Source organism: Dermacentor variabilis, chromosome 4, assembly GCF_050947875.1.
Source record: "Dermacentor variabilis isolate Ectoservices chromosome 4, ASM5094787v1, whole genome shotgun sequence".
Taxonomy (NCBI): domain Eukaryota; kingdom Metazoa; phylum Arthropoda; class Arachnida; order Ixodida; family Ixodidae; genus Dermacentor; species Dermacentor variabilis.
This window is the reverse complement of record NC_134571.1, coordinates 1691515-1704862: the sequence shown is the minus strand read 5'-3', so window position 1 is coordinate 1704862 and position 13348 is coordinate 1691515. Positions and strand designations below refer to the sequence as shown.

The window sequence follows — 13348 nt, the reverse complement described above, 5'->3', positions numbered from 1 at the left end:
GCGTGTGAGACAAGATCGACACAATGTGTACGCGCCGTCATATTTTGTCGTCGTCAGCTAGCCATCGAGCCCGCTGGTGAATACTTTGTACCCGGAGGTTTCTTCAGCGCGACGTACGGCTGGAAGAAGAGCTTCGGCAACGCTTTACATGCTCCTCCTTGGCCTGAAACCGCTGCACCTGTGGCGTAAAGTGAATAAGTAATAAAACAGTATGAGTACGCACAAAAACGCACGATTCTTATAGGGCATGAGGTGTAGTTCGTAGGGCGAATATCATGTTTCACCGCTGCATGTCTTGCTTGCTTCATGCACGTGCCTTAGTACCCGTGTACTTAAGTTTATAAATGCACAGTAAAGAAATCCAGGTGGTCCAAATATTCCCGAGTCCCCAACTACGGCGTGCACCATAATCATATCGTGGTTTTGGCACGTAAAACCCATAAATTTTTTTATATGACATAACAGCACAACTTACGCCTATTCTGTCGGAGTCGCGCTTTTGTCGCCAGGCAGGGCGGTGCAAATGATACGAGGAAAGCATGCACGCAGAAATCGAATCGTCAGCCGGCGTACTACGTCGATTCGTAATACGCGCGCTGGCACTGTCAACGTTGGCCGCATCAGCAGAACACTTGTGTTCTACTTGTGCGGCCTCCTCCGACTACATATGTAACTGCGAAATGAATTACATGGCCTCTGAGATTTGCGGCGCACAATTTTGGAGGCCGTGAGTGCACGTCATTAAATCTTGGAGGCCGTGTGTAACCGCACGGCTGCCAACCACCTGTTCCAACGTCGCCAAGAGAAAGAATGCTCGCTGCCAAACATAGATAAAAAAATAACACAAGCTTATTCAAAAGAACGAAGTTTGAATTGAAAAAAAAAGACCGGATTCGGCAATTGTTAAATTGCGGTATAGAACAAAAAATGCATAAAAACCCATTTTGCTGGCGAGTTAGTAGTGAGAGTGGCGAAAGCGAAACTGCATGCATGGCGGCGCTGGCAGCATTTCCGGGTGCCATTCCACCATGGCCCCGAGCAGTTTGGATGGCGATCTCGCGAAACTGGCCCTGCTCGGTGAGTGTCCGCGTTTCGGCAGCCTCTCGAAGGAAAGGAAGGCGCAGTGTAACACCCTTTCCGTGCTGCGCGGCCGTGCTTCGCCGTAGTCGGGCGCTGTCGCCGTCGCGCTGGGCCCGCGCTGGGCCCACGCCTATCGCGCTTTGCTTGTCTTGTTGCGGGCCCGCCCTGCGGCGGCGGCGGCCCGGCTGCCGTGGAACATGGGGTGCGGGCACCGTGCACTAGTGGCGCCGCCGCTTGCTGCCTCGTTTCTCTCCACGGCCCGCGTACACGCGGTTTCGGTTTTCGGTGCCGTAGGAGGGGCGAGGCGCATTGCAGCGCGACATGAATGGCGAGCCAGCGATTGGCTGATGTTGGCTGACCACTTCTAGACGAACGAGCCCGGCATCGCCTGAACCATGCGTAGCGATACCGACTACCTGCATTGTAGCAGAACCATGCGTGGGTGTGCTTCGTAATTGCCGCCGTGTGTGTATTCCCAGCCAATGCTTGCGGTGCGCTTTTTTTTTTTTTTACCAGAATGGCACTCATTACTTCATACCTAGCAAACGTAATTCATTAAATACTGCTATAAGCTACGTTTATGAGAGTATGTTCAAGTGGCAATACATGCCCGTTAGAATAACGCCAACAGACGACGGACTAGACAAGACGAAACGCTCGCTTCCAGCAAGATTTTAATAAAAGAAGGTTTTGTTCATACGAATGTATATATACATATATATATAGGAGGCATGGAAGCTTACTTATGTTGGCGCCCCGATAAAGCCGCCCATGCACTTGGCAAAGAAAACCATCTGGATCCATCGACAGTGATTGCCTATTAGAGGTGGGCGAATATCAGTCTTTACGAATATAAACCGAATACGAACAGTAAATATCGAACAGTCAAGCGCAGACGCATGCATGCGCAAGCAAGAATATTTATATTGGTCTAATTAGGCACTCCTCCTGTACTGTCCAGTGCAAAAACGACAGCTACCTACCAATACAGATGACCACTTTCATTCATTCATTCATTCATTCATTCATTCATTCATTCATTCATTCATTCATTCATTCATTGATGCTGTCAGCCTTTCTCAGGCTATTACAGGACTGGAAAATCTAATAAATTCATATTCTAAACAAGGTACATTTCCCAACTACGATATCGACACAAAAGACAAAAGAAAAATCAAACAGTAGATAAGAAAACGCATGCAAGTGCTGAGGCACAACTATTACATTGGTGTACTACGGTCCAGGTAAGATTCCAGGCATTCTAGAAAGGCATCAAGGGAGTTAATATTTACAATGGAATCAGGCAGCATGTTCCATTCTTTAATAACACGAGGAAAAAAACTGTACTTAAAACAATCGTTATAAGAACGCGGCACAGGAATGCACATGGAGTGGCGATGTCTTGATGTCTCATTAGGGTGTATTGTAAAATATGGTGATGTGTTGATATTCAAGTGGCCATGAATTAAAAGGCAAAGAAACTTCAGCCTATCTACCTTAGTGCAGTATTCTAAACTTTTAAGGTTTGCTAATTTACATAATTCGGTTGGCGAATCACTTGGGCGATATTTATTGAAATTAAAACGGGAAGCAAGTTTCTGAACTTTCTCAATTTTTAATTTGTTAGACGCCGTGTAAGGATCCCAAACAATTTTGCCATATTCAATTACAGGTTTTACAAGGGTATTATAAGTGAGTGTTTTTACATCGGGAGTTGCACTACGGATTTTGCGTCTTAGTGCCCAAATTGCTTTGCGTGCCTTGGAGCATACATTATCTAAGTGTGTATTCCAGTATAGGTCAGAAGTGAAGGTTAAGCCGAGATACTTATGCTGATGGACTCTTTTAACTGGTTTACCTGCAATGGAGTAAGGGTATATCATTATGTTTTTCTTTCTAGTAACAGACATAATTGCGGATTTGTCAGAGTTAAGCACCATCTGCCACTTAGCGCACCAATGTTCTATTGCATGCAGATTAGCGCTCATTTCTTCTTGATCAGTTGGGGTCCTAATTGTTTTGTATACGACACAGTCATCAGCGAAAAGTCTGATTGGGACCGTGATAGCTTTTGGGAGGTCATTTATGAAAACCAAAAATAAAAGGGGGCCCAAGACACTTCCCTGTGGAACACCTGAAACCACAGGGGAAGAAGACGATTGAAAACCTTCGAGGTGTACAAACTGTTCACGGGAGGTGAGGTAGGAAGAAAACCAGTGTGTTATTTTGGAGTTCCTGAATATAGCATTAATCTTTAGCAGCAACTTTGGATGAGATACCTTATCGAATGCTTTTGAAAAGTCCAAGCATAATATGTCAGTTTGGCCACGGCTGTTTATTCTTTCGGAAAGATCGTGAACGGTTTCTATGAGCTGGGTAATTGTAGAAAGGCCTTTTCGGAACCCATGTTGAGAAGGATGAAGTATGTTATTATTTTCAAGATATTCCATAAGGTGTTTAAATGCAATATGCTCAAGCAACTTAGAACATGTACAAAGGAGAGAAATTGGTCGGAAATTATTGACAGCCGATGAAGAACCACTCTTATGGACCGGAATAACTTTGGCATATTTCCAAGCGGACGGGAAAGAACTCGAGGTAATGGATATTTGAAAAATTTTTGGGAGGTATTTGGCAACCCACTCTGCATATCTAAGCAGGAATTCATTGCAGATTCCATCAGAGCCTGGGCTTTATTTACAGACAATTGAAGCAGCAAGTTAACCACTCCTTGCTCTGTGACTTCTAAGTCTTGAACTGGAGGGCAGCCAGGCGCGTCTGCTACTTTTGGTGACAAGCCGTCGTCAGAAGTGAAGACGGATGAAAAAAAACGAGTTAAGGTTTTCAGCTCTTTCTGCATTATTTTTTTCTCCATTTTTTCGAGGCTTTGAAGGAATAACATAGCGCCAAAACTTGGTAGGTGCCTCTATTAAAATTTTTTTTAGTGTTACATTGTAGAACTTGTCCTTAGCCACCTTGACAAGATGCTTGAGTTGCTTACTCATTTGACTAATGGCACTGCTATCGCCAGGAACAGACTTAATCCTGTTAGCCCTCCGTTTTCTTTTTAATTTCCGCTTCATGTGTATGATTGCTCTTGTTATCCAGGGATTCTTCTTCCTTGTACATTTTGAAAGCTTGGGAATAAAGTGCGTAATACAATGTTCCACCATGTTTGAAAAGTAGGCCCATAATTTGTCTACGGTAGCTCCATTATCGGCAAGATGCGTAAAATCATCAGATGAACCCTCGAGGCATTCCAACACACCAAGTTTACTATGCGAACGATCTGGCACCCCCATATCTAAAACGATTATTACAATTTTGTGATCAGATATACCTTCGCAGGGTTCGCAATCACAAAGATGTGGTAGCAGTACTGAGGATATAAAGACTAGGTCTAGAAGTGATGATGTTGTTTCGCATACTCTGGTGTAACCTTCTACAACTTGAGTTAGGTTATAACAAAATGCAAGCTCAATTAGTTCTTCACAGCTAGGCATATCCGTTGCACTAAAGGAGAGTGTATTCCAGTCAATTCCGGGCAAGTTAAAATCACCTAAAAGTAGGATTGAGTCGTCCTGTTTTAAATTCCTGTCCATGAAATCTCTTAAGCTAACAAGCATGTCTACAGGTGAGTTTGGGGCTCTGTACACACCACCTACTATCACCGAGCGGTTATTTAACCTAACTTTTATCCATACTGATTCAGTGTTACTTGGACCATCTAAAGCAGAAAATACTATACCGCTTTTGACCATTATTGCCACTCCACCCCCTCTTCCTATCCGATCTCTTCTTACTATTAAATAATTTGGCGGCGTGACTTCCTCGTCCGATACATCCTGATGAAGCCAAGTTTCAGTTATTACTAGTATATATGTGGTTCGTGTTCCAAGATAATGCTTTCAATGGCGGTTGCTTTGTTTACAATGCTTCTGGCGTTTATATTTATCGCCTTAAAGCCTGCGTTGGGAGAATTATTGAGTCACACTTGATCGTTTTCTGCAGGGGTATGACACTTCACTCTCTGAGCGGTTACTTCATCCCAAATGTAAAGGTCGTCGCCAATTTTAATCTTATCGAAAAGTAATTTAACTTTCAGGCCATTGCTCCTCTCCACATCTGACGAATTCCACAGCTTTTTGAGGATATCAACAACTCTTTTAGAATAGTCCTTTGATATGCTTGTTTGACTACCTTTGAGCTTGTGGCAGTTCTGCATAATTTTCATCTTACCTCTAAAATTATTTAGCTTCAAAATAACAGGACGGTCCTTGCCCGGCGTTTTCTTTCCTAGTCTATGAATTCTTTCGATAGAGTTAAGTTTGTGTCCGAGTTTTTCTCCGAATATATTGTCATTTGCCTTCTTCAGCAAGATCTCTTCAGATTCGCGCCCTTCCTCTTTTACACCTCGAATTATGAGGTTGTTGCGACGAAATCGATTTTCTAAGTCGTCAAGCTGCCTGTAGATACTATTCATTGTCAAGCCGTGACCTTCCGTAGCAGTTTCTAAGTCGTCAAGCCTTTTGTGTGTTCCGTCAAGGCTCTGCAGTTTGTTTTCAATAGCCTGAAGCCTGGTTTGTATTTCAAGGATGCGTGACTCAGACGATGTTTGGTTTTGCTGAATTTCCGATATTTTGGACAATATTTCTTTCTGTGTGATGATTAGTTCAGTAAACATTTTTTCAGTAACAGGGCCAGTAACAGTAATGTCTCCAGACAGCTTGAGTAAAAGAAGTGAAATCGAAAAACAGTCACACACATAATTGAAAAACCCGTGTGGACACGGCAGCTCTAGTATACAAGGGTTATCACTACGGAATCCATACTTTTCATCACCAACCTGCACAGGTAGAGGTACGTTTGGGGACATTGTCACGGCCGTGCCGCCGTGTCCACTGAAGCAGGAGCTTGCAGGAGCGCTTTTTATATGCACTGGTCTTGCTGTCCCGTGATCGTGTGGTGACGTCAGCGTGCCCGAAGATAGTGCGCCGTAGTCCTTATCCGCGTGTGGGAGGCGGAAAATGTCGAAGCCGGATGAAGATGCGCAGAACGAGCTGTATCCATGGGGCCATTGCGCAGCGTTGATTCAGAACATTGGGCTAGTTGGTGGCAACCCAACTTATGACATCAAGTACTAACGAACGCGAACACGTATGGACAGGCCCGTCCTGTCATGTTTCTTCCCTACGTTCCTTAGCGCTTGTTGTGATTTCCAAGATCAGTTTCATACACGAGCTCACTCAGTTTCATAAAATCAGAACGGCACCACTAACCTCTCAACGCACTGGCTGTCAACAAGCTTTGCAAGAATAAATGGCTGCTGTTTATGCATTATTTTCCGAACAGTGTAAATGAATTGTTACCGTGAAGGAGTTGTGTGTCGAACACGTGTGAGCTCACCGTTGCAATGAAAAGAGCCAGTGGCTGTAACGTAGCAAATAAAACTGCTTCGTGACTAGATTTCTAAAAACACTAAATGCCGGAATACAAGCAAAAAAAAAAGAAGGAAAAGAACACCGTTGTCATATTGGCTTCCACCGCGAAGCCGAAAACAAAGGTTGCAATACCTATGTTGTTTATGTGCATTGATTCCTTAACTTTGGCCGTTTCACTCCTGACAATTCGTGACGCTTTGTTTAGTAGACAGAGAACTGTAGCGAGACAGTAAGCTGTTCCGAAATAATTTGTTAGTTTCAAGTATTCGAAAATACTCGAGAGCTTGTTTTGGAATACGAGAGCGAGTTGCTAATGTGTAATATTCTATTCGAAACTTGAAATATTCTCCCACTCTATTCGGTCAAGGCACCATTGAAGTTCCAGTGGTCCGTTCGCGCCTTTGCATCATCCCTCCGCCCTGTTCGTTACCCCAGTAAAGGGTAGCAAACTCTTCCGGTTAACCCGCGCCATTTTCTCTAGCTCCCTCTCTAGCCGAACGCTTCAAGAAAGCTATTCGCTTTCTATTCGGCGTTTCTGTTCGAATTTGTCCACGTGACGCAGAGGAAGCCATTCGCTTGAGTAACTGAGGTTTTTAGCGCACGAAAAGGGACGAAAGACAGTGGCTCAGTTATGGAATACCAACACGCCCTAACCTACGCTCTTTCATTCGCTTGAGCTCGGCCGCAGCGCCGTTGCCGCCGATTGAAAACGCAGAAACGCTTTTAGAAACAACTCCTAGACCGATTTGTGTGAAATTTATTTTGTTGCATTTGAGATACAATGTTAAATTCTAGTCACTGTAGGAACCGTAATTTTTATTTAGGGCCTGGAATGTTTAGAAAATTTCCGAGAATTCGCATGTTTCAGGTGAATAGGAGTTCTAGCTTTACAAATTTTTAACTGTGCACCAAAAACCGGTGCCGCAGTTCTGTAAACTGCACCTGTTAGAGCATGTAAACCGAACAAAGTTGGCATATGAATTTACAGCTCAAGTGGATTTTTTACAAGGTTTACGAAGGTCTGCCGATAGTCCCACGCACTTAAGAATGGCATTTTTCAGAGCGATGTATAATATACCAATTTTGTTCGCTTTAGATGCATTATTAGGTGCAGATTATAGAATTGTGATATCGTTTTGTCATTGCCAAGTTGGAGTTGTAAACGTAGCTTTCCTTTTTTCTTCAAATTTCGCGCTTTTCAACTAACTTTATTGAACAGTACAGTATTGAAATTTCGCTAGATCGTTTCTTTGAAATGCAGCAAACCGAGCTCATTCAGTCTCGCGCACTGGAAAGAAGGATTTTTCCGTTCCCACGTGGGATCCTCCGAGGTGGTGGGATGTATCTACGAGCGAGTATACGTGGAGTGTTGCCCGCTCCGTCGAATTTCATGAGGTTTGTTACATTTAAAAGAAGTTATTAACATGTAGTGACTGAAAGTAGCAGATTTATTTATCTAGGCCGCCATTTTTTTAAAACATCTTGAAACGCGCCTATCAAGCTTACAACTCTATAATTCAACAATCAAAAAAGATATTGCAATTCTGTACACTGTGCCTAATATTCCATCTAAAGTGGAAAGAATTTATGTACTATACACCGCTCAGAAATGTACCAGTAATATGTGAATATGACGTTTGCAAGGCCTTTGTAAACATTGTGACATATTCACATCAGCTGTGAAATCATACATCGAATTTGCCCGCTTTAGATGTTCTAACAGATTTAGTTTACAGAACTGCTTTATCTGTTTTCGGTGCACAGTTACGGATTTGTAAACTTCGTGCTTCTATTTCTACATTAAAACTTCTTCCTGGGCGAGTTGGTGCACACTTGATTTGACAAACGTAACAGCGCTGAGACATGCAAGCGCAAAGGAACAAGGATGAGACACAAGCGCTGACTGTCAACTAAATTTTCTTGATGGAAGAAGGACACCTTATATGAGGCGAAGGGCAGCTGAGGTGAAGTGGCGATGCAGTCGGGCAGAATTACACCGCGCATCGATGAACGTATGTGCAGGCAATCAACAGATACAGAAACAAAAAAGAAACACCGAATTTGAGTAAATTTCGTAAGAACTTCCAGGCCTAAATAAATATTAATTACCCGTTCGACAGTCACTAGAACGTAACGTTCTCTCTCAAATGCGACAAACTTCATTAAAATCTGTGCAGGGGCTGTCTCGTAAAAGCCTTGTTGAGTTTCACAAGTATTTGAATGGGGTAAATTATCGGAGTTGGCTCGAAGCTTAAAAAGTGAGCTCCTTCTGCGATTGGAGGTGCGTTCGCACATTAGTCGCCAATACAATAGTTTACATTGAAGCGCCCCCACCTACGCAGACGACGCGGATATGACGCAAATCCCCGAACGAGTCCTTCCTCAGTGCCTACAATATGACCTCCGAGATATTCGGCATGTCGTGGCCATAGAGCGTCGTAAAATATAGCGCCGGTGTCAATGTGAGTTCTCTAACTGGAGCTATGGCGCCTTGGAAATGCCGCTATGTGGGTGTGCGAGGCTTTATTTAGAACGTAACTTGGCATTAAACTCGGTTATATCTACATGAAGTTTTCTGAAAGTAATATCTTTGCAAGAAGTTCACCCGTATTACAACTCTAATTAAAGTTTACTCACCTACAGTACACACTCAAGGGAGGAAAAATAATAACGTGTCACACGGCGATCGCACGCCTCGTCGTCTGTCCTGCAACTTTAGCCCCCCCCCCCCCCCCCCTCGGTACTCAACACAGATGTACATCCGAATAGAAGTCCACATGATTGAACAAAACGTATTTTTGTGTAATAAAGAAAATACAGCTGTTTACGCCATATATACATTGATAATAAACGATTGTGGCAGACGTAAAGGTGCCAGCCAGGCGCGCCTTCAGGGTGCCCAGTCTATGGGGACGATTCGAAGTCACCGCACAGCAGTGACGAAGCACCCCCCACCGCGGCGCAGGCACCTTGCGAGATACCGCGGATGCCGGCTGACCTCGGAGGAAGTCGTGACGAGGCGCTGTTTTGCTTGTTGCGGGTAATTTCTGGCGAGCAGTAATGGCGTCCGCTTTTCGTAAATCTCCTTATCAAAGGCGTCAGTATTTGCAGTATTCTAAAACTCTTCCTGCGTGCCCCAACGCTAACACCCGCAAAGCTCTTTGGGGCCCTAAAATATTGGGGCCCCTGTTCTAAAACTCTCTAATGGCAGGCAGTGGGAAATCATTGGCGAAGTTGTTTCTCGTTGAAATGTAGAAAACTCGAGTGGACGAAAAGACGTTTTGGTGGTGTGTTCAAAGCCACCTGTGGCCCATTACGCGTCTTATGTCCGGCCTTGTGCGATCGCGGCTGCCATCGTACCGTCTGTTTTGCCATGTATACACTGATAGTGTATCTACTATTATTATGTATACATTTATTTATTACTTACCATTTCTTCATTTCAGTTCGAAAGAAGTGTTGATTTGTCCGATGCCTTCCCTGGCTTTGTCTGTTGGCTCCATATGAATTAATGCATTTTATTCGTCCCAGTCTGTTAAGGAATGGACAGTGGACAAAAACATAAGCAGTTTGAGAACCTCTGAAGCCCAGAAAACAAGTACGAACATACACGCGACAGCCGCGGCCCCCGGACGCTGTTTGTGTCAGCATGCAATGACATTTCGACCATCAAAGACGCAATATGAAGCATTAGAGGGGGAAAGATATGTGACACACTCTTACACAAAAACAAATGTAAATAAATCAGATGCTTATAAGGAAGCAGTATTATTTAATAATTTGAATGGAATGTAACGTAGAGGAAGCGGGAGGCAAATATAAACACTACGGGAGGGATCATACTTACTTAAAGTCGTAAGCAATAATGTATTCTACATTTTGTTTGCTTTAGTTTTTCTTACACGGCGGAACGAACCATCTATTCGTTTCTCTCGTAAAAATACACTTATGTTTGCGTGTCATTTTGGAAGGAACCTTGAGATATATAAAGACACTAGCCAGATAAAATCTCAGGAAGTACAATAATCAGTGTTCAAAAAAAAAGTCAAGAAATATGTTACTTCTATGGTAGTAAAACCGGGGCGTGTTGGTACGTGCAGTGTAGTGCAGCGAACGCAGGACGACACGGCGGCGCTGACTTGCATCCACAGCAGTGGAATTGGAGTGAGCGCGCGTGCGGGTGGTGAAAACTTGTTCTAGGATATATTTAACCAATATAATGCCTTGTCATTCAACATGTCAAAGGCCTTTTTAAAGTTAATAGATATCGCCAATATTAGTCCATTTTCTTCCATTTCGCCTAAAGTAAGTTATTTTTGCGATAACAACGCTGATCCAGCGGATTGTCCCTTGGTAAACCGGAGCTGGAACTCCCTGAATGAACTGCGCTTTAAGAAAAATTGATTCTTTTTTACATCACATTTCCCAACCGCTTAGAATATACAGGAAGGAGAGAGATAAAGCCATAGTTGCCTGTCACTACTCTTAAAGAATACTGAAACCATAACCTACATTGCTATAACAAAATATGCCCGATTTGAAGAACAGGTAAAAGATATTGCTTAATGTTGGTGCTAACATTTTAGCCAAAAACTTATAATTATTTAATTTGAAGTCGGTCATAATCAACGCAGCGTGCAGATCTTATGTAAATTAGCACATTGAATACTTATTCAGTATCAGTCAAGTTAAAATTAAACGAGTCAATAGTCTGCCAGAAGTGCAGCTATATAGCTAGCTTTCTCATCGTTATCAGTAGGCGTAAAGCTAGCAGAAATATCACTAAACTTGTCTGCAATGGAAGGGTGAGGTGTTAGCGCGCCATTGATTACAAGATTATCTAAGCATTTTTTTTCCGGAAGTTCTAATTTAAAATCTTCCAAAAAAGCTTCGGGCCTTTGCTCCTGCTACTGTGAAACGGTGGCTTTTTATAAGCATCTTTCGCTTTCCTAAGCTCCGAGTTGATATCATTACGATAATCTTTATGTACACTTAAGTCGGCACGATTCTTCGTAGACAAAAAGCACTTGGTCATCCTCGACTTGTTCATTTTTTCTGAATAGGCGCTACCCATGGATCAGGCAGCTTGCATTTACTGACTATTGCTTTCCATGGAAAACATCTACTGAAAATTGTCTGCAAAAATTACTAATAACTGATAACACTGTCAGCCCCAATACAATATAATCTCTTTTTATTCAAATACCCTAAAGGCCCATACGGGCGTTACATAGGGATGTTGCAATAAATCAACGGTACACGCAGTCAAACAGACAATACATATTAGAATAAAAGCAAGAACACAACCGAAAAAAAAGTAAAAGCAACACAACGATACATCCAAAGCCTTGAACAACCATATGACCATTAAAATGGATGTTACAAAAGCATCAAGATTACTTAGAATGCGTAATTCATATGTAACATACTTGGTGAAATAAATACACATTGCAGGCGATACGGCATGTTACATTAAAAGAAGAAGATAACCATAAACAAATTTGAGTAGTACAAGGAACTCAGTGCTTACTTAAAATAAAGTCATGTGCGCAAGAAACATCAAAATATGGTGAAAGAAAGTAAAACAAGAAATGGAGCCCAAGAACACACTGACGCCTTGAACGAATGAGCAAAAGAATTCTACGTGTGTGCGTGAAAATAGTGTTTGTTTTGCCAGGAATTCATCGCCACTAAGAGCGGATGCGATTCCATTTGGTAACATATTCCAGTGACGTACTCCGAGAAGGAGGGCCGAGTGACTCGAGAAGTTTGTGCGCGCATGAACGGGCTGCGCGGGAAGGTACAATGGGAGGGCCTAATGTGGCCTGCGCTGAAAGACGACCTGCAGCGACAAAGCTTGGGAAAATGGGAGTCTGCGATTTTCTAGTGAAGGCCGATTTAGAGATATTTCAACGTGGTGCTAATTGATGTAAGTGATGCTAGACGTTCGGGAATAATTTTCCCTAATGAAGCTTTGTTTTGGACTGACTCGAGCTTATCAGGGAGGTACGACTGATGCGCGTTCCAAATAAAAGACGCGTTCTCCATTTTTGAACGAACCAGTGTCGTATAGGCTAAAAATTTGGCAGACTCGTTTGCCGAGCCTGATCTAGCCAAGGTTCTTGCAGGCGCTGCTAGTAATCGCATCGATTCCATGAAACGATTGAAAATAAATGAATTCCCAAGTATTGTGTGCGCATTCGCAATAATAATGCCGTTCATCGAGCAACAGGAAAACTTGGGGTTATTAGCTCTAATGAAAGCTATAGCATTAGTTTTTTAAAACATTTATTTCCACTTGCCACGGTTTGCACCAGTCGGTAATCTTCGCGAGGTCAGATTGCAAAGTGTCAGTGCCGAAAGAGTTAATTATTCGTAAGAGATCCGAGTGAACAGCAAAGAATTCGCTAGAATAGCAGCTTGGGCTTGTTGGTTTTCCATCCTGCTAGTAACAGCGCAAAATCTAGACGAGACGAGACAAGAAGACACCACAAGCGCTGACTTTCAACAACGTTTATTCCGAAAGAAACACGGCTTCTTATAAACATTGCCCACACGTGTCGCAGTCACGTGATCGCACATCATGTGAAACATGCACTTTTTCTTTTTTGCACTCAAGATAGTGGTTGCACATGCAAAAGCTCAAGTTCTTTTTTTGTCAGTAACAAGGACGGCGTGCTAACGCATTGGTCACGAAGTCTGGTAATCTCGGCTGCCTTAATTATCTCCCGGACCAACTGGTCATTGCGTTTCTTCAGCACTTTACAGCGTCTGAATTCTGCGGCGCAATCTTTTGAGGGGCAATCCCTGATATAATAATAATAATA

General features: G+C 43.0%; 1 protein-coding gene across 1 annotated transcript in view; it reads left to right on the top strand.

Moving 5' to 3' along the window:
• The first annotated feature begins 970 nt into the window (after positions 1 to 970).
• LOC142578567 (uncharacterized) overlaps positions 971 to 13348 on the top strand; it is a 93902-nt gene continuing 81524 nt past the window's right edge. The window contains exon 1 of the mRNA XM_075687948.1: positions 971 to 1077. The gene's annotated coding sequence lies outside the window, so the exon portion shown is untranslated. The remainder of the gene's footprint in view (positions 1078 to 13348) is intronic.